Genomic DNA, 26,286 nt, shown 5'->3' on the forward strand with positions numbered 1-26,286 from the left:
ACCCAGGACCTTCTGATTCCCAGACCTGTGCTCTACCACCTACTAGGCCATGCTGTTTCTTGGGTGTTTTACTTCTAGGGTGGTAACTACAAAGGACCTGAAATTTGGCCTGATTTCAGATCACAGTACAGTCAGGCACTCCCTGAACAACATAAGATCTTCAAATGGTACCTTCAAACGAACAATTTTTCGGTCTTTATTTTAGCCCATACAATTTGCAGATTACTGCTAAATAATGAAACAAGTTATACTTACCGCTACATAAGTTCAAAAAAATGTGAAAATAACTACATAAGACGGTGTTTTTGTAAAGTATTCTTTTTAAAAAAGAACCATAAGAAATACATATGGATAACTGTTAGACTCATTTCAGAATATGTGATTTCAATTAAAAGTGGCCAGAGTTTAAACCTGGAATTTAGGAAGAAGCCAATTATTTTAAAACATATTTCGAAAGTGTTGAACATAGACTTTTGATAGATAATTTAACGTATTACCTAGACTGATAGCTCACTGTGAGCACAGAACATACCTGCTAATTTTGTTGTACTGTACTCTCAAGTGCTTAGTACTGTGCTCTGCACATATTAAACACTCAATAATAATAATGTTGGTATTTGTTAAGCGCTTACTATGTGCCGAGCACTGTTCTAAGCGCTGGGGTAGACACAGGGGAATCAAGTTGTCCCACGTGGGGTTCACAGTCTTAATCCCCATTTTACAGATGAGGTAACTGAGGCACCGAGAAGTTAAGTGACTTGCCCAAAGTCACACAGCTAAGTGGCCGAGCCGGGATTCGAACCCATGACCTCTGACTCCAAAGCCCGTGCTCTTTCCACTGAGCCACGCTACTTCTCTATAAATACCATTGATTGATTGACTAACTCTAAAAGAGTATCTAGTTAAATGGGAAAAGGGGAAGAGGAACCACTACCTAAATACCTCAGTAAGTGTGGTTATTATTGTAATTACAAAAAATGCCACATTTTTACATAGAGCAGATGACCTTTTTAAATGTAAAAAAATGATCACACCATTCCATAAACCCAACTGAGAAGTTTTGTTTCAAATGAAACTGCATGAAGTAAAATATTGACCTTTAGTGCTAAAAAACACTAAAAAACACCTTTCCTTCATGCTTTTAAAAACGTATTAGTCACTGACCCTGAATGAAGAAGTAAATTCAAGGAGTAACTTGATAGTCTGGAAAGAAATAATAATGAAAATATCTCTAGTATCAAATATCATGTTTTACTGACACAAAACATTACAGCTTTGTATTTTGTTATACACTGGTTATAAACAAATTGCAACCATTCATTTTGATAAAGTTGCATGAATCTGAATTACACACTTTTGAAATCTCTTGCTGCAGGATTTACTTCACACAACTTTACCTGAAAACTTATTAGCACCCTCACACTAAGCTACTTTCTATAGTGATCTAAAATGAAGCATCTCCCATAACCCTATTCCACAACGTATTCTGAGACGTAAGTGGGTAGGAGCCCCCCTTTTAAATCTAAATTTTCTCTATTTTTGAAGCTTCTTTCAGTGACTTAATTTTCTCAATCTTTATGACGTTAGCAGTATAGCTCATCCTACTGTATGTGTTCAGTTACAGAAAGCTTATATTCATAGCACTAACATCTTAAAATACACTTTATGTTCTGTTCACTACATCTTAGGAAACACATAACAAAACTAGAAAAGGCAATTCAAGGATCAGGAGGATCCTAAGAACGAGTGTTGCCTAGAGGATAGAGCATGGGCCTGGGAGTCTGAAGGACTTGGGTCCTAATCCAAGCTCCACCATATATCTGCTGCATGTGACCTCCGGTAAGTGACTTCACTTCTCTGTGCCTCAGTTACTTCATGTAAAATGGAGACTTAGACTGTATCCCCCATGTGGGAACTTGGACTATGTCCAACCTAATTAACTTGTTTCTACCCCAGCTCTTAGAACAGTGCCCGGAACATTGTAAGTGCTTAACGAATTCCATAAAAAAGAAAAGCAGGATGAAGCAATTTCTATCAATCGATCAATCAATGGTATTTATTGAGCCCTTACTGTGTACATCGGTCATCTTAGACTGTGAGCCCTTTGTGGTACAGGGACCCTGTCCACACTGAGTATCTTGCATCTTTCTCCAGTGCTTAGCACAGAGCTCGGCACCTTATTACGACCTTCGCGACCACCGTCATCGTCATCAACAGAAGATGATGGGAGGAAGGGCTGTAAGGTGCTTGCTTCTCCAGCAAGGTTGAACAGACTGTGGTTTGAGCCAATGGAGACTTTTCTGATGTCGCAACGTGGTTCTACTTATTTAAGGTGACAAACAGGAAGCACGTTGAAGTTCTCATCCTGTCAGCCAGGTTTCCACCACCATAAGGGATGCTTCTAACTTAGTTCATCTCCCACTCACCACTCCAGAACTAGTTCTGCCACACTCAGCATTACGAAATTTCTAAGGTAGAGGGCAAGATATTACAACTTCAAACTTTGACAGCCATGGTCCAGAGGGATGGAACCTCATGAGAAGTTGAAGGGAGGTGTCCAATCTTTCTCCCCTGTTATAATAATAATAATAATGGCATTTGTTAAGTGCTTACTATGTGCAAAGCACTGTTTTAAGCACTGGGGAGTATACAAGGTGATCAGGTTGCCCCACGTGGGGCTCACCATCTTAATCCCCATTTAACAGATGGGGTAACTGAGGCCCAGAGAAGTTAAGTGACTTGCCCAAAGTCACACAGCTGACAAGTGGCTGAGCCATGATTTGAACCCATGACCTCTGACTCCCAAGCCCGGGTTCTTTCCACTGAGCAACGCTGCTTTTATAAAGTTTACCCACCAAATAACTGTAACTCACCATTGGCTGGGCTAAATCAAGATGTGCGGCAATATGATGAAATAATTTGCACATTAGGAATGTGAGCCCCAGGTGGGGCAGGAACTGTTTCCAGCCCTATTTGCTTATATGCATCGCCATGCTTACAACAGTTCCTGCCATATAGTAAGCGCTTAACAAACACCACAATCATCATCATTATTATTTATGAAGTCATGGCACTCTGCAACTTACATATGCTGAAAAAGTGGCTCCTCCAATTCAGCAAGGGCACAAAGATATAGGAGTCCCAAATGACAATTACATTTGCAAAGTCCAACCACCCTGGAACAGAAATGCTTACTCCATTAAAGGCACACCATATACTTAGCAGCCACTGCACCTTTCTAATTGGATGAAATTATGGCTTTTATATACATACTTTTTTTTATCCTTTTAACAATCCTTAAAGTCTTGCTGCTTTCAGAATTGGTACAGAGGTAAATGGTGTATTTGGAAATAATCTAATTGCACATAATAGGACTCCCTCGAAATACAGTGGCTGTTGCACTGAGACAGTAATCATGTTCTGTAATAGAAATCCAAAGGGAAACCATCAAAAAATAAAAAAGACCTAGGTCACTCGACTGGTTACTTCACATCTTGGTGTTAAACTCAACCCAAGGCCGCCTAATGCCCTTTAACCAATTTTATTTTCCTCTAATATCTTGAGCCAGAAATGGAACTAAGAAGGGCAGTGCAGAAGCTCCTGGTGCATTGGGAAAAGCTGCCAATAACAAAACTTCTTCCACTTCTGCTTGTGCCCAACTTCTGGATCCCTGGAGCGTATTCCACCTGCTCCCCCTTCACAGCATCACGGAAGCAAAGGGGCAGATAGGTTTGGTCTCCAGACACCTATGTACCCCTTCCCTCAAGGCTACCCTCTGAGCTCCCTATTCCGCTCACATAATAATAATAGCAGTATTTGTTACGTGCTTACTATGTATCAAGCACTGTTCTAAGCACTAATTAGCACAAGCTAATTAGGTTGGACATAGTCCTTGTCTCACATGGGGCTCATAGTCTTAACCCCCATTTTACAGATGAGGAAACAGGCAAAGAGAAGTGAAGTGACTTGCCCAGGGCCACAGAGCAGACAAGTGGAGGAGCCAAGATTAGAACCCAGGTCCTTCTGACTCCCAGGCCGATGTTCTATACACTAGGCCACGTTGCTTCCTTGACACCTGACACCCAATCGTGAAACACAGCCTGTCAGCTTCAGCTATCATCTCTCAAGCCTGCTAGGCAGAGGCTCTCACTGCCTCTTCAATGTCGCATTCCCTCTTGCCTCCAGGACATCACCACATGGATGTCCCACCAGCACTTTAAGTTAAATTTGTCTAAAATGGAACTCATATTCCTTCCCAAACCCACCCCATCGCACTTTTCCATGCTAGTTAACAATACCACCATCCTTCATCTCCAAAGCCCACAGCCTTGGTATCACCCTTGACTCCTCATTTCTTCTCAACTCTCACATTCAGTCTGTCACTAAATCGTGGTTGGTACTTCCTCTCTCTCTCTCTACCCATAAGCCCACTACTACGTTCGGAAGCTTGTCCTATCCCAAGTCAGAAGACCTTGGTCCTAAATGCAGATCTACCACTTGGCTCCTGTGTAACCTTAGACAAGGCACTTAACCTCTCTGGGGTTCAGTTTCCTCCTCTGTAAAAATGCAGATTAATTACCTGTTGTCACTTCCCCTTAGACTGTGAGTCCCATGTGGAACAGGAACTGTGTATGATCTGACTGTACTGGCACATAGTAAGCTCTTAACAGATAACCATTATTATCACCCATTATTGTTTTATTACTAAGGACCGGCATGGTATAAACTAAAAACCCACATTCTGCAGCACTACAGTCAGGACACAAGGAGTGGCCAAATCAAGAGCCTCCAAAAACCTGGGAGTCAGAAGGACCTGAGATCTAATCCCAGCTCTGCCACTTCTCTACTGAGTGACCTTCACTTCTCTGGGTCTCAGTTACCTCATCTGTAAAATGGGGATTAAGACTGTGAGCCCCAGGTGGGACAGTGACTGTGTCCAATCTTATTACTAGTATCTACTCAGTGTTTAGTACAGTGCTTGGCACATAGTAAGCACTTAAATGCCATATATATTTAAAAAAAAACCCAAACCCCAATTCCCTTTTCCCAGTGTTAAGGACACAAAGGCCTAATCTTGGCTCTGCCACTTATCAGCTGTGTAACTTTGGGCAAGTCACTTCACTTCTCTGTGCCTCAGTTACCTCATCTGTAAAATACGGATTAAGACTGTGAGCCCCACGAGGGACAACCTAATTACCTTGTATCTACCCAGCACTTAGAACAGTGCTTGGCACATAGTAAGTGCTTAACAAATACCAAAATTAAATTATTGTTATTATTAGAAAAAACACACAATAATAGGGTTTACTCTGCTTGTTGCTCTTCTGCTACCTAATTCTGGAACTGGGTCCAAAAATGGCTTCTCATCCCTCCTATAGCCAGTCCCACCCTACATTCCCCCCATTCCCCCCACATCGAGGACTCAATGATAAAGCCATAGTGAACGTGGGAATACAAGACAGCTTTACACGCTTAGTAATAACCACTGTGGTAACCGTTTAAGCTAGCCCTCATTATATCCCAAGCACTGTGCTAAATGCTGGGGTGGAAAGATGTAAACGGATTAGCCAGGACCCCTGTGCTACACTGGGCTCAAAGTCCAAGGAGTGGGTGATGAGAACAGACCTTTGACCCTCAATTCCAGGTGAGGATGTCAGACAGGAAGCCTGGGGCAGGAGAACAGTGCTTTCCAGAAGTCCATCCCTTTCCTGGGTTGACCAGTGTACAGGTATGGGTATCAATGGGTGGGAGTTTAAAAAAAAAAAAGCTTAGCTCTCCTATAATGCAGGGCAAGCTGCATTCTTGCAAACCCCCATGTTAGGGAAAATGCGCTCTGGGGTAACCACCCATTTCTATCCTGGGTGTCTGTGCAAAAGCCATTTCTTCCAACACTCCAGCTTACTGTATCTATACAGGCTGGTATTGTTGGATGACTGTTCCCTAATTCCCTAACAACATTCTAGTCAAAATGTGTGCTGAAAACATGTTATGGCTGAACTGAATGTATAAGCATCTAGAGGGACTCATCACAGTAGAACAATATCTGACAAGCTGATTCAAAACGGAGATTTCAATGCACATGTTGGCAATGATGCTAAAACAGAGAAAAAAAGTCAGTGGACCACACGGGATTGGTAAACTAAAGTAATGTGGCAAACAATGTCCTATCCTTTCTCAGTGAATGTACTTAGCATTAACTCTTTTAATCATCTACAGAGTATTACACTTCTCAAATCAAAGAAAGAGCTAAGCAGTTCTACCTTCTGATTATATTGTAGTAGCAGTATTTATTGGGAACCCACAGTGAGACAAGGACCATGTTTGAACTGTTTATCCCATATTGACCCCAGGGATTAGTCCAGCGGCTGGTACATAGTGAACACTTAATGCCATAACTAAACATATATCTGTAACAGTAGTTATTGAGTCCAACATACACTTCATTGAGTGCTCAGAAGGACAATCCAAGTTTCCTGCCTTTAAGGACATGGCTCTATTTCATTTATTCATTCAATAGCATTTATTGAGCGCTTACTATGTGCAGAGCACTGTACTAAGTGCTTGGAATGAACAATTCGGCAACAGACAGAGACCATCCCTGCCCACTGATGGGCTTACAGTCTAATCGGGGGAGAGAGACGGACAAAAACAAGACAACTTAATCACGATAAATAGAATCAAGGGCATGTACACCTCATTAACAAAATAAACAGGGCAATAAAAACATATACAAATGAGCTCAGTGCTGAGGGGAGGGTAAAGGAGTGGGGGAGGAGCAGAGGGAAAGGGGGGAAAGGGGGCTTAGCTGAGGGGAGGTGAAGGGGGAGCAGAGAGGGAGCAGAGGGAAAAGGGGAAGCTCAGTCTGGGAAGGCCTCTTGGAGAAGGTGAGCTCTCAGTAGGGCTTTGAAGAGGGGAAGAGAGTTAGTTTTGCGGAAGTGAGGAGGGAGGGCATTCCAAGACAGCGGGAGGACATGGGCCAGAGGTCGACGGCAGGATAGGTGTGAACAGGGGATGGTGAGGAGGTGAGCGGCAGAGAAGCGGAGCATGCGGGGTGGGCAGCAGAAAGAGAGAAGGGAGGAGAGGTAGGAGGGGGCATGGTGATGGACAGTCTTGAAGCCCAGAGTGAGAAGTTTTTGTTTCGTGAGGAGGTTGATAGGCAACCCACATTTGCTGCGCCTCTAACGCCAACCTATTCTCTGTACCTTGATCTCGTTGGTCTCTCCACTGACAAGGACACCTTGGGCTGGAACTCCCTCTCTCTCCACATGCGACAGTCCACTACTCTCCCCACCTTCAAAACCTTCCTAAAATTACACCCCCTTCACGAGGCCTTCCCAGACTGAGCTGTCATCTCCCCTATTCATCGGCCTTCTGCTTCTACTACGCACTTGGCTGAGTACCCCATTATCACTTTCACACTCACCCCACATCACTTCTACTCTACTATTTCCCCTAACTGCAACTTATTTTAATGCCCATCTCCCCCTACAGACTGTAAGCTCCTTATGGGCATGGACCCGCATACCAATTCGGTTGTACTCTACTTCCCCGAGCACTCAGCACAGTGCTCTGTACACAGTAAAAACTTAATATCATTGAATGAAGGAGACTGATATAAAATTAAAAATATTCACAATTAGTGAAATTCAAATAATTGAATGTTCAGTTGACTGTGTGTGTGCACATGCGCACATGCATACACATATATAGTAGGTTAACTGAACACACACTCTCTAGTGTAAAGGATAGGCATAAATATATAAATATATAAAAATAGCAGAGGAGGCATGAGACCTCATTACCACTACAAAGAGCGGTGCTGAATTTCTACTCTACGTTCTCAAGCACTTAGTGCTCTGAAAACAGTAGAAGTTCAAAAAAGCTATGAATGATGATGACCGATCACCACCTGAGCGGTTCCCAACTTTCTGTAATGAGAAGGCCAATGTATCACTAAACGGCATTCAAACAATCCAGAGGGCTGAATGTCAAACTGCTGGCAAATGAAAACGCATGCAAGAAATCTGTCCCTAGACATTTGGTGAGCACCTAGTGATTCCGCGCCCACCTCTAATACTAAAGTGTTATTAGGTCACCAATAAGACCAATGACTGTGTGCCTCGCTGAGACACTCTTTCCTTCCGGCAGCACAAGTTTTATAGGCTCCCTATTAAATCCAAGTCTGGTATGATGAGAACAGAGATGCGAAGAACTTTTTACAGCAAACAAGCAATATATCATCAACACTTTGCTGATCAATCTCTGAGGCCCTGACAAAAGGATACTTATCAAAACCTACATTATGAATCCCGAGCAAGCTAAGAAATGGCATCCCAAGTGAGAGGAAGCTAAGGCTGAAGAGGAGATTCACCCTTCCTCTCTTCTCATTTACCCATCATCACTGTCCACAGGAGCAGGCTGCAGCCATGGGGTCCAGCCTTCCCCACTCTGAGGGTTCTGGGGTCCATCGGCCAGTGCCCCATCTACCAACCCACTATCAGGGAAAGAAAACCTATTCTGCAGGAGGAGGCCAGGCCGCTGCCACCCGAGCAATGGGAAGGTTGTGACAAATCTGACCCAAGATGATTAAGGCTGCTCACCATTCCAGGTAGTAACATTCGGCTACTTTTCAGGCTGCCACTGATGAATTCTTTTTTACTATATTTGTCTGGTCATTTCTTTGGGTTAGAGGCTGAGTCCGATTCAATGGCCTCATATCTTTCTCTAAGTGCTGAGTTCAGTGCTTGGCACACGAGTTCTAAACAAATGCCAAGGAAAAAGAAAAATAACACCCAGAGCGAAACCAAATCAAGGATTCTCATACATCCCTGAAGAATATATGACAAGTGTGTCACAATAACAGCTTTCCTTGAGGTTAAAGAGGAGTCCATGGGATAGCAAGTCATGGTGACAGCTTAACTTCATGCTTCTATTCCAGGCTGCGGAACTGCTGCTGACGTGATCTGCACGAAATCCTACATCAGAGACCTAGGAAAGGAACAAGAGCACCAGCAGAGAGAAGCAGCAGAGCAGAGAGCATGAGCCTGAGAGTCAGAAGAACCTGGATTCTAACCCCAGTTCTGCCACTTGTCTGGTGTGTGACCTTGGACAAGTCATTTTTTAACTTCTCTGGGACTGTGGGACAGGGACTGTATCCAACCTGATTATCTTCTATCTACCCCAACACTTAGAACAGCACTTGCCACACAGTAAGCCCTTAACAAATACCATCATCAAGCTCAGATCATTCAGCCAGAACAAGAAACCGAATAGAGTAGCAATACAAAGCTGTCTCCCGACCTATAATAATAATGTTGGTATTTGTTAAGCGCTTACTATGTGCCGAGCACTGTTCTAAGCACTGGGGTAGACACAGGGGAATCAGGTCGTCCCACGTGGGGCTCACAGTCTTATCCCCATTTTACAGATGAGGGAACTGAGGCACAGAGAAGTTAAGTGACTTGCCCACAGTCACACAGCCGACAAGTGGCAGAGCTGGGATTCGAACTCATGAGCCCTGACTCCAAAGCCTGTACTCTTTCCACTGAGCCACGCTGCTTCTCCTCCCACCCATCCCTGAGGGAGTCCAGCCCTATTCCCTCTTTCCTCCGCCAGGACCCGGGAAGTCAGAGCGGGAAATGGCCTGGACCAGGACTTGTGTGCGAGGAGCCATCAGCCCCCGTTGAGTTCCGGCGGCCGCTCCTGCTCACAAAGGTCTGCCCCTTCCCATCCGTCACGGCGGGAGTCCGACTTCCCTCCACATCCGGAGTCAAGAGCCAGAAATGGCTGGCCTTCCCAACTGTTAGAACTAGGATAGCCATGGGAGTTCGGAAGCCAAGGGTGAGGAACATCGGCGCTGCCCCCACTTAGTATTGTTCAACAATTCTAGGGCCTTCATTTTTATAATCTGATGTACTCCATTGTCTGTCATCCTTCTTTTCTAAGGGCTTGTCCTCCCCACCTCAACTGGGAGCCCCACATGAGACAGGGATCGTCTATGAACTGTTTATACTGTATTTACCCCAATTCTTAGCACAAGGCCTGGCATATATTAAGTGCTTAGTATATGCACTAACTCCCTAATTAGTAGATGTAACGATACTTAATGAGTGTAGCAGGCACTGTACTGAGGGTTAGGGAAAGAACCTCAGAAGTAAAAGACATGCTCCCTACGTGCAAACGGCTTACATTCTAATAAGCTCAACAAAGTAGGGAAGGAACAGTCTTCACCGAATGCTGCAGCTGCTGCTACTGTAATAGCCAAGCAGGGGGAAGATATTCAGAAGGTATGTGAGTGAAAGAGAGATTGCTTGTAGGGGTGTGTACGTGTCTGTCTCTCTGTGCCTTTTTTGTACCAGTCGCCAACACTGTCACTTTTGCTTCTGCCTCTTAACTGTCTTTCTCTCATTAAGTCCACCTCTTTTCTCTCTCCCTGTCTTTCTCCTTGTCTGCCTTTCTTTCTCTCCTTATCTTGGACTATTTCCCCTGACACTATAAAAGCCACTCCTCTGGCTTTTGCAAGAAAATAACATGGAGTTCTACTCATCAGTTGTATTTCAATTTCTTCTATTTAGTAATGTGTTAGGGGTCTAATAAGTTTACAAAGAATTGATTAGTAATACACAGTCTTGCAGAACGTAGGACCATAAGAATGAGTCTCGCATGTCCACATATACATTGCCACAGCAACACTGAAGATTAAAGGCAGCTCCACCCTCAGCAGAGAATTAAAAAAAAAAAAGACTCAGAAGAATGGTAACAATACTACAAGGACCTCAAAAGACCTACCACAATTAAGGTTGATGCTCTAAGAATTCTAGTTTAGCCTGCCAACATCTGAAGGACATGGCTTTCACTCCTCTGTTTACTTACATTAGCTGTGTAGTTAAGAGTACAGAATGCTGCAGCAGAGCCATAAAGAATAACAAAGCTTCCAGACCTGAGGATCTCACAGTGTACACCTGATGAGATCTACAACCAGAGAGGGTATGTTCTGTCCAGTAGATTATACAGGCTCTTCCTCAACATATAGAAATACTTAGGAAATGTCCCAGCCACCCATTACCCAAGTGGATGGTACAACTGTTTACAAAATAACAGATACTCAAATACAGCTGACTGAAATACCATTGCTGATTCTGAAATCAACAGATATTCCAAAAACCTCCTTAGCTGATATTTTCAACATATTACTAAAACCCAAATTAATTTATATGAATTTCACCCCCTGCCTCTGTCCCTGACTAATGTGGATGAAGATGCCAACAAACAGTGAGTGGCCAAAAGATGTGGTAGGGCTAGTAGCAAAAGGCCCAGATTTTTACAAACTGGAAAATCAGCCCTTATTTCCAGTGGATTCAGTTTGTGCACCTTTTAATCTAATTTTCCTTGTAGCCTTGAATCTAATTTATCCTGAGTGTCTTAGGAAGGGAATAGGTATTCCTTTAAATGGTATCAAGGCAGCGAAGTGCTGAGGCCTGCCCAAGGTCACACAGCATGATAGGACAGAGCCAAAGACAAAATTTGCCCTCAATTCTCAATCCAGTGCTTTACAACATGTGCACCCTCCCTAAAACGAACTTGAATTTACATCATACTTTTCTTTGAAGGAACTCCGAGTTCTTCACAACTCCAGCATTTTCATTATCTGTGAACCTCAGGTTTTATCGAATTTAGACTAAAAAAACCCATTTTCCTGCATTTTATTCATAGAAACTGGAAAATTAAAGGCTTGAAATGTTTTAAGTACCTGATGAAGAAAAATGTTAGAAATATAAAGAGAAATAGAAATTATATTTTACAAACTTATATTAGAGCTCCCTTTCAATACCCTTCCTTAGAAAAAAATTCTACAAAACAGTAGTACTGCTTCCAGAGTGCATTATCTGAAGGATTATGAAGGGATTGCTGTTGGAATTAAAGTCAAGGTGAAGTACTGCAGCTCCAAATTAAACAGAAAATATAAAACAAACCAACAGTATAGAGGAACATAGTCTTAAATGAATACAGATGAAAAGGAGGTCAGAGAAATAAGTAAAAATGATATTTTCTTGAAAGTGAAAAAATGTCAGATTGAAGCCAGGTTGAATGAACTGACATCAGTAAAAGATATGTCCATCATTTTTCACTTTTGAAACTGCTATGTTTAAGTAAAACCTCACTTTAGTGAAAGTGACAGTGCTGCATATATAATATACTCAATGAGGATTTGTAATGTTCAGCAGGAATGCTAGGAGTCAGATCACCATGCTGTGGGTCAAATGTCCAGTGGTGACAGACATAAGGAGTTAAAAATCCTACCAAGAGGTCTGACACTTTCTTTTTCTCTTTCACTTATTTGGGAAGATATTTGTGTCTTAAATACCCAGTCTAACTTTAATTTGTAGTTGAAGTATAGGGCATGTTTCCTTTAAAAGATGTTTATTTTTAAATCAAATGTTTTCATTTTCCACCATTAAAAATCTGGTTATTTGGGAGGGTGCCAACCAATTCAGTCTAGGAAAAAATACTATCCTGATTAAATTGCAATGCTGTTACATTTTGGAACACTTGAAAAAAAAATGAAAGTTTAAACTACCGTTGTGGGCAGGGAATCTGTTGTATTGTTATATTCTACTTTCTCAAGTGCTTAGTACAATGCTCTGCACACAGTAAGTGCTCAATAAATACGGTTGATTTACTGACTGATGCAATTTGGGGAAAAAAAAAATAATCTCCAACTGCTCGGTGCTATTTATAGATCAGCCCACTTTCCACCACCTATCCTTAATCTCTTAAAATAATCATTAATACCTACAAAAAAATCAGAAAACATACTATCCCAAATGGATGCACTAAAATGGGATAATGAATGAATTTTATTATAGCAGTCCTTTATTCACACTAATCATACAGGCACTAAATATGACTCAATACACAGTGCTTGACACATAGTAAGCGCTTAAATACTATAATTATTACTACAGATGGGACACATAGGATGCAAATTTTTTATTTCCCTTTTTAATGGAACTTTTTTTAAAAGTTTCAGGTAGTTACTTAATTATCTTTCTGGATGGGATTCCTAATTTCTAGGACTCCCAGTTCAGGATGCTAAGCAAGACTGAAACTGGAACAAATTCTTTAACTGAGGCAATGTTACATACCCAGGCAAAAGTGCACAAGATTCCCAGGGGGTCCTTTCTGGGCTTATTCGATAGAAAACCTAAAAAAAATCACACAACCAAAACCTTCAAGCAGCCAAAATTCACAGTCTAACACAGAAGGCAAACTACAGTACACATTCTGCATCCAGGCTAAGTGTCAAATACATTTAGCGAACTGTCATTTCTAGTGCCAGATGAGCAAAAGAAAGTGATAAAAAAAAAACCTACAATCCAAAAAAACCTTACTTGTAGCAATAAACTAAAACTTTCTCCAGCCTTTTCAAGAGCTGTTAAAAAATGACAAAATATAAAATAATGACTTTGTCTCCAATTCCTCTGCCTTAAGCTAGAGGTGCTAAGAAACAAGCAGGAAAATAGCCAAAAGCAGCATAGAGAGACTAGTTCCAGCACATAATAATAATAATAATAATAATAATAAAGAGCTTAGTATGTGCCAATCACTACACTAAGGACTGGGGTAGATACAAAATGATCAAGTCAGACACAGTCCCTGTCTCTCATCAAGCCCAAAGTCTAAATAAGAGGGAGAAAGTGTATTTAATTCCTATTTTACAGATGAGGAAACCAAGGCCTAGAGAAGTTAAGTAACTTGCCCAAGATCATCCAGCAGGCAAGTGATAGAGCTGGGTTTAGATCCCAGATCCTCTGACTCCCTGGTCTGGGCTCTTTCTACTAGGCCAAACTGCTTCCCACTTCAGTGGTTCGAGAAAGATTCTCTCCCTTATGACAAGATTTTATGCTTGAGATAGCAGCATGGCTCAGTGGAAACAGCCCGGGCTTGGGAGTCAGAGGTCATGGGTTCGAATCCCGGCTCTGACACTTGTCAACTGTGTGACTGTGGGCATCACTTTACTTCTCTGTGCCTCAGTTACCTTATCTGTAAAATGGGGGTTAACTGTGAGCCTCACGTGGGACAACCTGATTACCCTGTATCTACCCCAGCACTTAGAACAGTGCTCTGCACATACTAAGCACTTAACAAACACCAACCTTATTATTATTATTATTATATTTACATTAGATGTCTTTCCAGTCAAATTCATTCCTCTGAAAACTCTTCAAAGGGAATTAAACCTTTGCCAATTAATCAATTAATGGTAATTGCTTATTGTGAGCAGAGGACAGTACTAAGCACTTTGGAAAGAACAATGCAAAAAAGTTAGTAGACAAGACCCTGCCCCTCAAGGAAATTACAATCTACTGAAAGAGAAAGAGACACTAAAATACATTACAGAGAGAGGAAACAAGAGTGCATAAGAGAGATACTGTTCTTAAGCACGGGGAGTACAGAAGTTCTATTGGGATACACACCCAGCAAAGATGATGCACAGGGAAGGTTGCTTGCAGAAAATATGATTTTAGTAGGGCTTTTAAGATAGGAAGAACAGTGTTCTGTCAGATATGAAGGGAAAGGCAGTTCCAGGCCAGGCTGAACTTCGGCAAGAGGTTGGTGATGAGAGACAAGACTGAGGTACAGTGAGAAGGTTGGCATTAGAACAGCAAAGTGAGGAGTTTGGGTTGTAGTAGAAGATTAGCAAAGAGGAGGGAGAGCTGATTGAGTGCCCTGGAGCCTATGGAAAGGAATTTCTGATTGATGCGGGAATGGATGCACAACACTGGAGTGTGGAGACATGGACTAAATTTTTAGTAGAAATATGACCCAGGCAGCAGAGTGAAGTTTGGAGTGGGGAGAGAGAATGGAGGTCAGTGAGGAGGATGATGCACATTATCTGAAGATTAATTATTATATTAATAAGATTTATTATCAAAGAGTATTTACCAAGCTTGTGGTAAAACATGATTAATCAAACTAGATTTAAAAAAATCTCTAATATGCAGGCTCCGATAATGCAAAAAAAGTACCCAAACTTTTCTAACACACCCAGGTTTATCTAGCCAGCCTTCTTGACTTTCACATGATGTAACTCTATATCATATCAAGCAATCAATGGTATTTGAGCACTGTACTAAGCTTTTGGTAGAATTCTGTACAACAGTGTTAGCAGACATGTTCCCTGCCCATGGTGCGTTTATAATCTCGAGGGAGAGACAGGCATTAAAACAATTTGTAAGATATAATTTAAAGATATGTACATAAGTGTTGTGGGGTTAAGGGTGGGACAAATAAGCAACACCCTAAGGTCACAGATCCAAGTGCACACAGACAATACAGAAGGGAAATGGAACTGGGCAAAAAGGGCTTAATCAGGGATGGAAACACTAGATGCCATAAACGATTATGTCTCTTCAAAAATGGGAACATAAGACAGAGTTGGAATTATACTCTACTGCAGAGTTCAGTAATGACAATAAAACAAGTATTGCAATGAAAAAATACTCAATTATCCAGACTGTTCATGAATCAAGACTGTGCATTCCCGGTTTTTAGTGTGAATTAATGTCCTCACTCCCAAACGTTAACGATAGAGTGAAACATAGTAAGGACACTTGGGTGCATAAACCAGAAAAATGTACACTGCTGACATGTAAAACGTAACAGAATAAATGCTGCGGCAAGGAACTCATCTTTTCCATCTCCTGAGCCCATTGGTAGAACTATATATAAATCAAACATTACAAACTTGTAAAGTATCAGCTCCTGCTCTAATATTATCTAGTACATGCTAAAAGAAGCAGCACAGAACATACCAGCAAGAAAGACACTTCGCCATTCCCCACCTCCTCTTCACTAACCTGCAAAGGGAACTGTGGCTGTTTCCCTGTTTTTTCCAGTGCTGAGACCTAAATATTAAAGATTGAAAAGAACTGCAGAGCCCTGATTTCAAATATACATATAGGTAAATTTTAATCTAATATTACCACCCCAGTAGTGCATTTTCCTTGCTTATACTGCAACACACTGCTTTAAATTATTTCCAACTTCAAAGTGATTTTTCACACTACTCTGGCAACCTTAGTTATCATTCAATCAGATCAGACATATTTAGTTATTTTAATCTCACTCACTCCATTTCTCCGACGCCTGGGATAATACAATAACCAGAGACCCCCATGTGGATGTATACCTAGTCTTATTCGGAGTTCTAGTCTAGTCTAATCCCTCAAGTGCAAATCCTTGAATATGGATTTGCACCCTTTATCCACCCCTTCCCTCAGCCCTATCGCAATTTATCTGTAATTTATTTATATTAATGTCTGACTCCCCCTCTAGACTGTAAATTCATTTGGGGCAGAGAAAGTGCCTACCAGTTCTGTTATACTGTACTCTTCCAAGCGCTTAGTACAGAGCTCTGCACCCAGCAACTGCTCAATAAATACAATTGATGATGAAATTATTCTGAGTAATGACTTCTTCTCTGTTTTAGGGGGTGGAGAGTGGACGGAGAGGGGTAAAAACTTTAAGGGGATGGAAGGGGGGGAGGGAGGAAATCAAGCAATAAAGTTTTATAGTCAAACTGCAAACAGCCTAGGTTATAAATGGAATTTAAGCCAAAAGTTTGCACTTACATGACTTCCTATAAAGTTGGCTTCAGCAGAAGTTTCATGGATGTGGTGACATCAATGGCCTATTGCATACTGAGACACTGCATTAGAGCAGGAGCTGACAATCTAAAAGGAGATTAAACACCACAGAATAAAAAGTAAAAGGGATTGGGCCACTGGTGGTATTTAGCACACGATTCTCAAGATGATATAATTTTGACTAATTTTTAGGTGAATCACATCTCATTGTGTGCGTGCGTGCGTGTGTGTGTGTGTGTCCAGGACTCCCTTCTCTTCAAGAATTTTCATTTTAGATAATGAATTTCTGCTTTTCTCCAAAAATTACCTTGAAAAGTAAAACCACACTAACTTGTTTTGTCACAAGAACACTTTACAATTAGAATATTCTTTAACCACATCCATACAAGGAGGGAAGAGGAAGGGTCTCTTCTACCAGAGCTCTAGATAGCTAAAATTTTAGGTTCTAGATTTCTATAACATTTTACTGGACAACTGTTTACATCATAAACTTCCCATTCCCTATCCTCTACAGGCTGAATGCTTTTAACAACATAGTGCTATTATCCCTAGCAAACCAGTAACATATTACTACAGTTATGCCAATGTGAGATAGAAATACGTTGCACGATATGCCTGAAAATTATTTCATATACAGAGGATGAACCCAGGACAAACCTGAAAGAAGCAGGTCTTCAGAGCAAATTCCTAATGAATCTTAATTTATGTTAAAAAGCCCACTGAGGCACTTTATAAACTGGGATGCAATGCTTTTATATCCCTGCAAACTGCTTCACCTGGAAATTGTTATGAAGTTAAATTTAACTTCATATTTTACCTCTTCATTCTTGATTAACGGAGTTTTCAAGTAAGCAGTCCATACTGCAACATACTCTTCAAATGAATACATGGATGACATGGTGACTGCATACCAAAAGAGCACTGGACCTAGTTTTCTGAAAAAACAGTGTCTGAGTAAATATCTTTTACACTGTGAGACCGTTGTTGGGCAGGGATTGTCTCTATCTGTTGCCGAATTGTACATTCCGCGTGCTTAGTACAGTGCTCTGCACACAGTAAGCACTCAATAAATATGAATGAATGTAAGAGCACATTAAATAATTTGTGCCTATAAACAACTTAATCGTTATTCAGATAGAAAAAAAAATCAGTGCCCAAAGAGAATGGTTTGGCTGGCCATCACATATCTGTTGCCGAACTGTACATTCCAAGCGCTTAGTACAGTGCTCTGCACATAGTAAGCGCTCAATAAATACTATTGAATGAAGCATCGTTGGAGGCATTCATCTGGTGCCTACTCTGTTCAAAGCAGTGCATTGTCAATTACTATAAAGCAGAGGTTACGTGATTGAAAACCCAATATTAGAAAAACTTGTGATTTAGTTCACCCATTTGGACCAAGTAGCACACAATCTGTTTCTTCCAACATTGCATTGCATTCTATCCAGAAGACCTGCATTGTTGGGAGAACATTTTCTCATTCCCAAATAGGTCTCTGTCAACCAATCAATCATATTTATTGAACACTTACTGTATGCAGAGTGCTGAACTAAGCACTTGGGAGAGTACAATAGAACCAAGTTGACAGACAAGTTGCCTGCCCCAATGAGCCAAATCTTCCAGAAGTGTAGTGAAAATATTCAGTACGACTTGAATTAAATCAAATTTTCAACTATGGGCATAACAAGTCCACCCAGAAAAATCATCCTTTTATAAGACTAAGTGGACAGCTCTACCCCCATTGTGAGGCCCAATAATTGCGAACACAGGTATTTAGGGAACCTTCTAGAGGTAAGCTCCTTGTGGGCAGGGAATCCATCAATATTGGTATATTATACTCTCCCAAGTGCTTAGCAAAGTGCTCTGCCCCCAGTAAGCTCTCAATAAATATGACTGATTAAAAACAGAATCTTGAATTAGGTCACAACTTAGGATATTCTATCCTCAGTAGAAAAAATGAGTTAACCTTTGAAGCCCAGTCACAACACTCACATCTTTAACCTATCAGCGTTTTTGTTACCACTTGATCCCTTCTTATTTAGTCTGAAGTGAGTGGTGTGAACAAGCTGTCTTTCACATTAAAAGATGATGTCCTGACAGTAAGATGCTAACCATGTTATCACAACCCGACAGGGGTAAGCTGCTACAGTCCCTATTTGGACTACTCTTCCATTATCATTATAACCAATGTGGAAAAACACACCACCCAACTCAAAAGACAAGCTCCTGGAGCTCAGTAACATGGAACAACAGCAGGAGCCTCACTGGCACGAGGAATTCCACCTAAAAATTCCTCCAAGGTGAATGGTCACTTCCCTGAGATTCGCTCTACCAGGCAGTTACTTTCATTCATTCAATAGTATTTATTGAGCGCTTACTATTCATTCATTCAATAGTATTTATTGAGCGCTTACTATGTGCAGAGCACTGTACTAAGCGCTTGGGATGAACAAGTCGGCAACAGATACAGTCCCTGCCGTTTGACGGGCTTACAGTCTAATCGGGGCTTACTATGTGCAGAGCACTGTACTAAGCGCTTGGAATGTACAATTCCGCAACAGAGACAATCCCTGCCCATTGATGGGCTTACAGTCTAATCGGGGGAGACAGACAGACAAAAAAACAAGACAACAATCATGATAAATAGAATCAAGGGGATGTACACCTCTAACAAAATAAATAGGGTAATAAAAATATATACAAATGAGCACAGTGCTGAGGGGAGGGGAAAGGGAGAAGGGGAGGAGCAGAGGGAAAGGGAGGAAAGGGGGAAAGGGGGCTTAGCTGAGGGGAGGTGAAGGGGGAGCAGAGAGGGAGCAGAGGGAAAAGGGGAAGCTCAGCAGTTATGAGGCCTGTGGGTTTGGAAAAGTAATCCTATCGATTTTGGTTGGATAAATGTGAATCAGATGAAAAAGCTATTTGGAACAAAGCAAGAAATACACTGTCAACCCCCTGGTAGCTCCTCATGATAATGATAAAAGGGAGGCCTTCAGAAGCATGTGAAATGTAGATCGCATTAGGGGGTGAGGGAAATATAACCAGGTTCCAAAGCGCATCCATCAGTGGTATTTACTAAGTGCTTACTCTGTGCAAGGCACTGTACTAAACACTTAAATTTAGCATGTATGTCTAACTCCCTCCTCACAACTCCTTTTCAGAGGTTTGGTGGGGTCTGACTAGCAAACCTAGAGACACTACTATAGAAGGAACATGTGCAACCAACAGCAAAGTGCCAAGACAGCCAGCGATTGGATGGTCACCGAGCCAAGTACTTTTATCAACCCTGAAGAAGTTATGTGAACTTTTACACGCTGCCAGAAGTTTCCCCAGAAATGTTCAGGTGGCCCCATCCAAATCACAAACAAGAAGCAGTGTGACCTACTGGATTGAGCACGGGCCTGGGGAGTCAAAAAGACCTGGGTTCTAATCCCAGCTCCACCACTTGTCGGCTGTATGACCTTTAACCAGTTATTTCACTTCTCTGTGACTCAGTTATGTCTTCTGTAAAATGGGGATTAAGACTCCGAGCCCCATGGGGGACCTGGCTGTGTCCAACCTGATTAGTTTGTATCTACCCTAATGCTTAAGATAGTGCCTGGCACCTAGTTAAGTGCTTAACAAATCACTACTCTAGGAATGATCTGATGGCATTCCTGCAGGAATCTACAGGCCAAGAGGGGACCATGGGCTATTCTGCAATACTGAAGAAATGCCTGCGACTTCAAAAATGTCACCGTCAAGGGCAAATTCAAAATGGAAAGTAGGAAACCTGATTGTGGAAACACCTTTGGTTTTTCACACCTTTCCTATTAGGTGGTAAGCTCTTTGTGGGCAAGGAACATATCTACCAACTCTGTTATACTGTACTCTCTCTCTGGCGCTTAGGAGACAGTGCTCTGCATACAGTAATTGCTCAATAAAATATGATTGATGGATTGACTGGTGGAAATTGTAAAAGCCAACAAAATGATGGGCGTCATCAGGAACACTATTGATTATAAAGCGAATGGCACAGTTATAATGTTGGTATTTGTTAAGCGCTTACTATGTGCAGAGCACTGTTCTAAGCGCTGGGGTAGACACAGGGGAATCAGGTTGTCCCACGTGGGGCTCACAGTCTTAATCCCCATTTTACAGATGAGGTAACTGAGGCACAGAGAAGTTAAGTGACTTGCCCACAGTCACACAGCTGACAAGTGGCAGAGCTGGGATTTGAACTCATGACCCTTGACTCCAAAGCCCATGCTCTTTCCACCGAGCCACGCTGCTTCTCATGGTTCTCATGCTTCTCACAGTTTTGTCTGCATGGAAAGTTTCAGCCACTGCATCTTAGGAAGGACAATAAAACTGGAGGCAGTTCAAAGAGCAGTCAGGTGGATCCAGAAGACAGAAAAAGGAGGTGAACAAAAATGAAGCTGGAATTGTTGTTTACCAAATCCCTCAAGGCCATTATAAGGGATGACCTACTAAAGCTTGGAGGTGGTGTGTTTAAAAAAAAAATCATTTCTTCACCTAGAGAGTGGCAAATGTGGAATTTATTTCCATAGGAAGTTACACAGGCAAAAAAATACCAGTAGGCTCAAAAGGAGTTGGATAAATTCAGAAGAGGAGAGGTTCATAATGGCTTACAAGAGGAAAAAGTCTGAGGACTGTACTTCCTTTACCATTATATCTGAAGACAGGACAACAATAATAATAATGATGATGATATTTAAGCGCTTACTATGTGCCAAGCAGAGTTCTAAGATGGGGTAGATCAGACTGGTACAAGGTAATCAGACCCCGTCCCACATGAGGCTCACACTCTTAATCCCCATTTTACAGATGAGGTACCTGAGGCACAGAAAAGTTAAGTGACTGGCCCAAGGTTACACAGCAGGTAAGCGGTGGAGCCAAAATTAGAATCCGTGACCTCTGGACCCCCAAGCCCATGCTCTTGCCACTAGGCCACATTGCTTCCCTTAAAGCAGCCACCATACAACGTTCCTCCAAACATTCAGTTGCCATTGCCTGTGACAGCATTCTGCATGACCCGCACCACTGATTTAAACCAGTAATGGCCTTACTTATGTTCTCATATCCTCCACTGCCAGCAAGATCCTACCCAGAGAACACAGCCCTGAGTGGCCTGAACTGGTGAATGGCTTGCCTAATGCCAGTGTTCCAATTATTTTCTCGACCAGGAGGCCAGAAACCTTACCATGGTGCAAGCTACACAGATGGGCGGCACCGGATTGCCTGTTAAGCTCCCTGGGTGACCAGATACTTGCACTGCTTTGAGGGAACATTTACAAATGCCATTTCAGTAAGGTAACAAATCGTCTTCGCGTACTGACAAGTGACAGAATTTAGTCCTTGTCTGTGGGAGAAGCTAGACCGCAAACCACGGCTTCCTGAGGTTTTGGTGAGTCAGGGAGTAAGAGGTAGAAGCTTTTCCTGGAGGTGTCCCCAAACCCCTGGCCTTCCTTACACCTCATCTATTTGCCGATTCCCGGTCAAACTTTGACAAGCTGGGTCTTAGCTGGGAACTCTTTTCTCTCAACTTCTTCTGTTCCATTCAAGCAAAGCTTGGGAGGCAGTACGGCCATGAACCTGGGAGTTAGAGGACCTGGGTTCTAATCCCATCTCCGCCACTTTTGGCTGTGTGACTTGGGTAAATAACTTGATGTCTCCATGCCTCCGTTACCTCATCTGTAAAATGGGGATCAAGACTGGGAACCCCATGTGGGACATGGGCTATGTCCAACCTGATAAGCTTGCATCTACCTGAGCTCATAAAACAGTGCCTGGCATAAAGGAAGCACTTAACAAATACTATTTAAAAAAAAAAAGCAAGCTGTAAAGTTTTCCAGTTTGCCAGCTACAATTTGTCAGTGAATCACTGCTTCCTTACTCTACTATGCTTACTGGAGCCTAAATCGAAGAGGAGGAAAACTCTTCCGGGAAAGGCAAGCACTAACCGTTTCAGAAGCTCTCAAAGAAAGTATATCCCTTTAAACCAAAAAAGTGGTCCCTAAACCTGCCTCGTAAACAAGTTCAAACCATGTATATATCCTCCAGTATATCCATATATTCTAATAAAAAAATTATATCACCTACTGCCTACCTAGAATAAAATTATTATTCACCCTGATGAGCATCTTTTTGCAACAGAGCCTTAAGCTAAATGTTCAGGTATTCTCACATTTTTGCTTCAGAGACGTTTTGTTAAGCTTTGTTTCATTCATCCTTTCCTGAAACCTTGGGATAAGCCATGCTAAGAATGAGTACTCTTAATTCCTTATTTTCAGAAGGTTTCTAAGTCCCTTTGCTACATCACACTTTTAGAAAGTTTGTGTGAATTCCATTCTAGCAGCACTTCGAACCAAATCCCAAGGAAACAGTCTCCAAATGTACCTGAAAAAACTGACACACAAATGCAATTTCTAAATTTTAAGATCGTGTTGAAGTCCTTTGGAAAAATCTGGCTGCATGATTGTTATTTCTTGGCAGTCTGAGAAAACCAAACTCATCATCATCATCAATGACATTTACTGAGCACTACATGCAGAGCATTGTACTAAGCACTTGGGAGAGTACAACAGAGTTGGCAGACACGTTCCCTGTGCATGATGAGCTTGTCATCACTAAGACAGTTCTCTGGTTGACCAAAAAGCTCAAGAGTTTAAAAAAAAACACAAAAAACCATCCAAATTAAATTACACTTAAAGGCCAGTTTTCTTTAACAGGATACTAACAGAAGTACCCTGACGATATAAACTCTTCCAATGAATGCTTGCGTTCTGCATTCTTACCTTTTTCCTTAGGCTGTTGGTTTCTTTTTTTACTTTGCCTCCATTAGTATTACTCTGAATTTACATTTCATTTCAACTGAAGACCTCCAAATGTGTTTGTTCTCTATTTCCCCAGATGACATAAACCAATCAGTGAAGAAGCATCATTATTACTCCGTAGAATGTTGACTTCCGTATGTGTCAATCTACAGCAAGGGTGGCCAAGGCTCATGAGCTGAAGTGCCACAAACTGAAGACAAAATAGAGCAGAGCCGCAGATCCAAAGATGTTCTTTAGCCAGAAGTTCGGGAGTGAGGGAACTGGGGTGACAGTGACACAGGAACAGGGGCTGGGGGGGGGGGGTGGCACCCCTTCTTGGCTGGTCCTAGTGGGGTGCAGACCCTGCCACCACTCAGAGGGCTGGAGAGGTGGCACGCGGCAGCCTGATGTACCCCTGCACATATGACTCACCGCAAGAATTGCGGCAGGGAGTTCTCAGGCCCCAATTTGCCTACGCTTGATCTAGAAGTCACTCCTAACTTTAAACTATTTTAAAACCCAGTACTTTTAGCTCCCTATTGGCACTCAATACAGCTACAGTGTAATTATTAGGCCAATAATCATCTTGCGTGCTCCCTTTGGAGACAAACTCTTCTGATATAATAATGTATTCTGCAATTTCATCTTTGTGATTTGGAAGCCACAAAGACACACAAAAACATTTTACAGTGCTAATTGGATTGTTTCAAAAGCTGCATGAACAGCATGCTGACTTTCTTGCAGTTGTTTTTACACAAAAAACTACCAACTAGTAGTAGTAACCCCATTTAGCTACGGTTCACGGGGTTCAGTGTATTGTACTACCTAAAAATTAGCAATCGATAGTCTTTACTGAGCACTGTCTGCAGAGCATTGTTCTAAACACTCAGGAGAGTAGAAGAGAACAGAGTTGGAAGACACTTTCCCTGTCATTAAAATAAATTATGGATATGTACATCAGTGCTGTGGGGCTGAGCGTGGGGTGAACATTGAGTGCTTAAAGGGTACAGATCCAAGTGCATAGGCGATGTAGAAAAGAGAGGGAGAAGAAATGAGAGCTTGGCCTCTTCAGTAAAGTAAAGTAAAGGCCTCTTCAAGGAAGAGTTACATCAAAATGCAACCTAATCAGAAATTGCATCCACTAGATTCATATGACAGATTTGAAAAAAGACAACCGATCCAAACAAAGCCCCTCTCACGCAGACTTTCTGCATCTGTAATTTAGGACTACCACTCCCGAAGTCGAGTCATAATAACAATAATAATTGCAGTATTTGTTAAATGCTTCCTACCTGCTAAAAACTCTACTAAACCCTGGGAGAGAGTGTTTATTTACTAAACTAAGACAATCAGGTCAGGACTGTGTCACAGTCTAGCTCACAGTCAAGGTAGGAGGAGGAATAGATACTGAATCCCTGTTTTACAGATGAGGAAACTGAGGCCCAGAGAAAGTAAGTCACTTGCCCAAGGTCGCGCCGCAGGGAAAGTGGTGGAGGAGACATTAAAACCCAGGTCTTCTGACTCCCAGGCCCCTGCTCTTTCCAACAGGCAACGCCACTGAAATTACCAGTAATTAAATAAAAATCACTTTCCAGAAGAGACAATAGACAACTACAAAAACGAGCTTGTTTCTTACTGAACTTAGTTAAAAGGTCAAAAATCCGATAAAGGCAACAACTACCAAGTTGCTGCAATTGTAAACTAATGATTCCTTTCCTTAACCTTTGATTTCACTAAATACAGTATCCAGCAGAGTAGGGGGGACGTGAAATTCAACTTTCCGTATAAGTGTCTGGGCGTTTTTAAGTTAGGAGGCAGCTGGAGCTCAATATGCCAAATGAATATGTCTCTTGTTTCCCCAACTAGAGAACCTAAATGAAAGAAAACAACTTTGTCTCACAGAGAAGGAACAAATCCAAATCCATGTTCAGGGGTTCCAGAAACCCATGTTCAAGGATGCTTTGGAACTTACTACACCTGGGAATTCAGATAGAGGCAATTTTGTAACTTCTGCCAATTAAAAGTTATAGATTAGCCTGTTTCTTTGACAAGAAGTTACCTGCTTTTAGCAGGCTGACAATCCTATTTTCTAATCAATTTATTCAGAGAGAAAGCTTTGAAATTAAAATAACACCCAACCCTTTCCAAAAATCCTTTTCTGAAATGTCTTACTTTGTAATATTCACTGACTTGAAAAGTCTTTTTGAAAGCCCCATTAAAAAAAAACAAGAGGGGTCTCTTAAATCTTCAACTGGTACTACTTTATTTTATTTACAGCCCTTTGCAAGCCTTAATATAGAGATACTGTTGTCACCAACTTTAAAAAAAAAATACCTGTCATATTATACCAACTAAAAGAATCTGGAAGTCAGGAAATTACTTTCTGTCAAATGCACAAAAGAAAGCTCTTTATAAAAATCTAAAAACATGCAATATTTATAATAATTACGCTATTTATTAAATACCAAGTAGCCGCCAAGCATTACACTGAATACTGACTCGGGAGAAGTACATCTGATAGTCCCTGTTTCATACAGGGCTCACACTCTAAAAGGTAGGGAGAGCAGCTATCTCACCTTTTTACAGATGAGGAAACTAAAGCCCAGAGGGGTTAGGAAACTTGCCCAAGGACACACAGCAAGCTGGTGTGGCAGAGCTACAATCAGAACTTTGACCTCCTGACTTCCAGTCCTAAACTCTATTCTGATCATTCTAGTTGCACATATTTTCATCCTCGTCCTGCTTGTCAGAGTGTAAGCTCCTTGTGGGTAGGGGGCAATCTGCTCTGCATTCTGTACTTCCCAAACACCTTAGTACAGTGCACT

The 26,286-nt window shown here is 41.7% G+C and overlaps 1 protein-coding gene and 1 long non-coding RNA gene across 2 annotated transcripts in view; both read right to left on the minus strand.

Annotated features, from left to right (window-relative positions):
• The window catches only part of TAF4 (TATA-box binding protein associated factor 4), a 67,476-nt gene that overhangs the window by 28,852 nt on the left and 12,338 nt on the right, over window positions 1-26,286 (minus strand). The gene's annotated exons all lie outside the window — the stretch shown is intronic.
• On the minus strand, window positions 12,873-17,582 carry LOC120638549. The gene is made up of 4 exons (XR_005660250.1): window positions 17,467-17,582; window positions 16,635-16,736; window positions 15,861-15,908; window positions 12,873-13,204 (listed from the first exon to the last, which is right to left on the minus strand). It is a non-coding gene; the product is annotated as an uncharacterized LOC120638549 (long non-coding RNA).

The sequence above is a fragment of the Ornithorhynchus anatinus genome, chromosome 8, assembly GCF_004115215.2.
Source record: "Ornithorhynchus anatinus isolate Pmale09 chromosome 8, mOrnAna1.pri.v4, whole genome shotgun sequence".
Classification (NCBI taxonomy): domain Eukaryota; kingdom Metazoa; phylum Chordata; class Mammalia; order Monotremata; family Ornithorhynchidae; genus Ornithorhynchus; species Ornithorhynchus anatinus.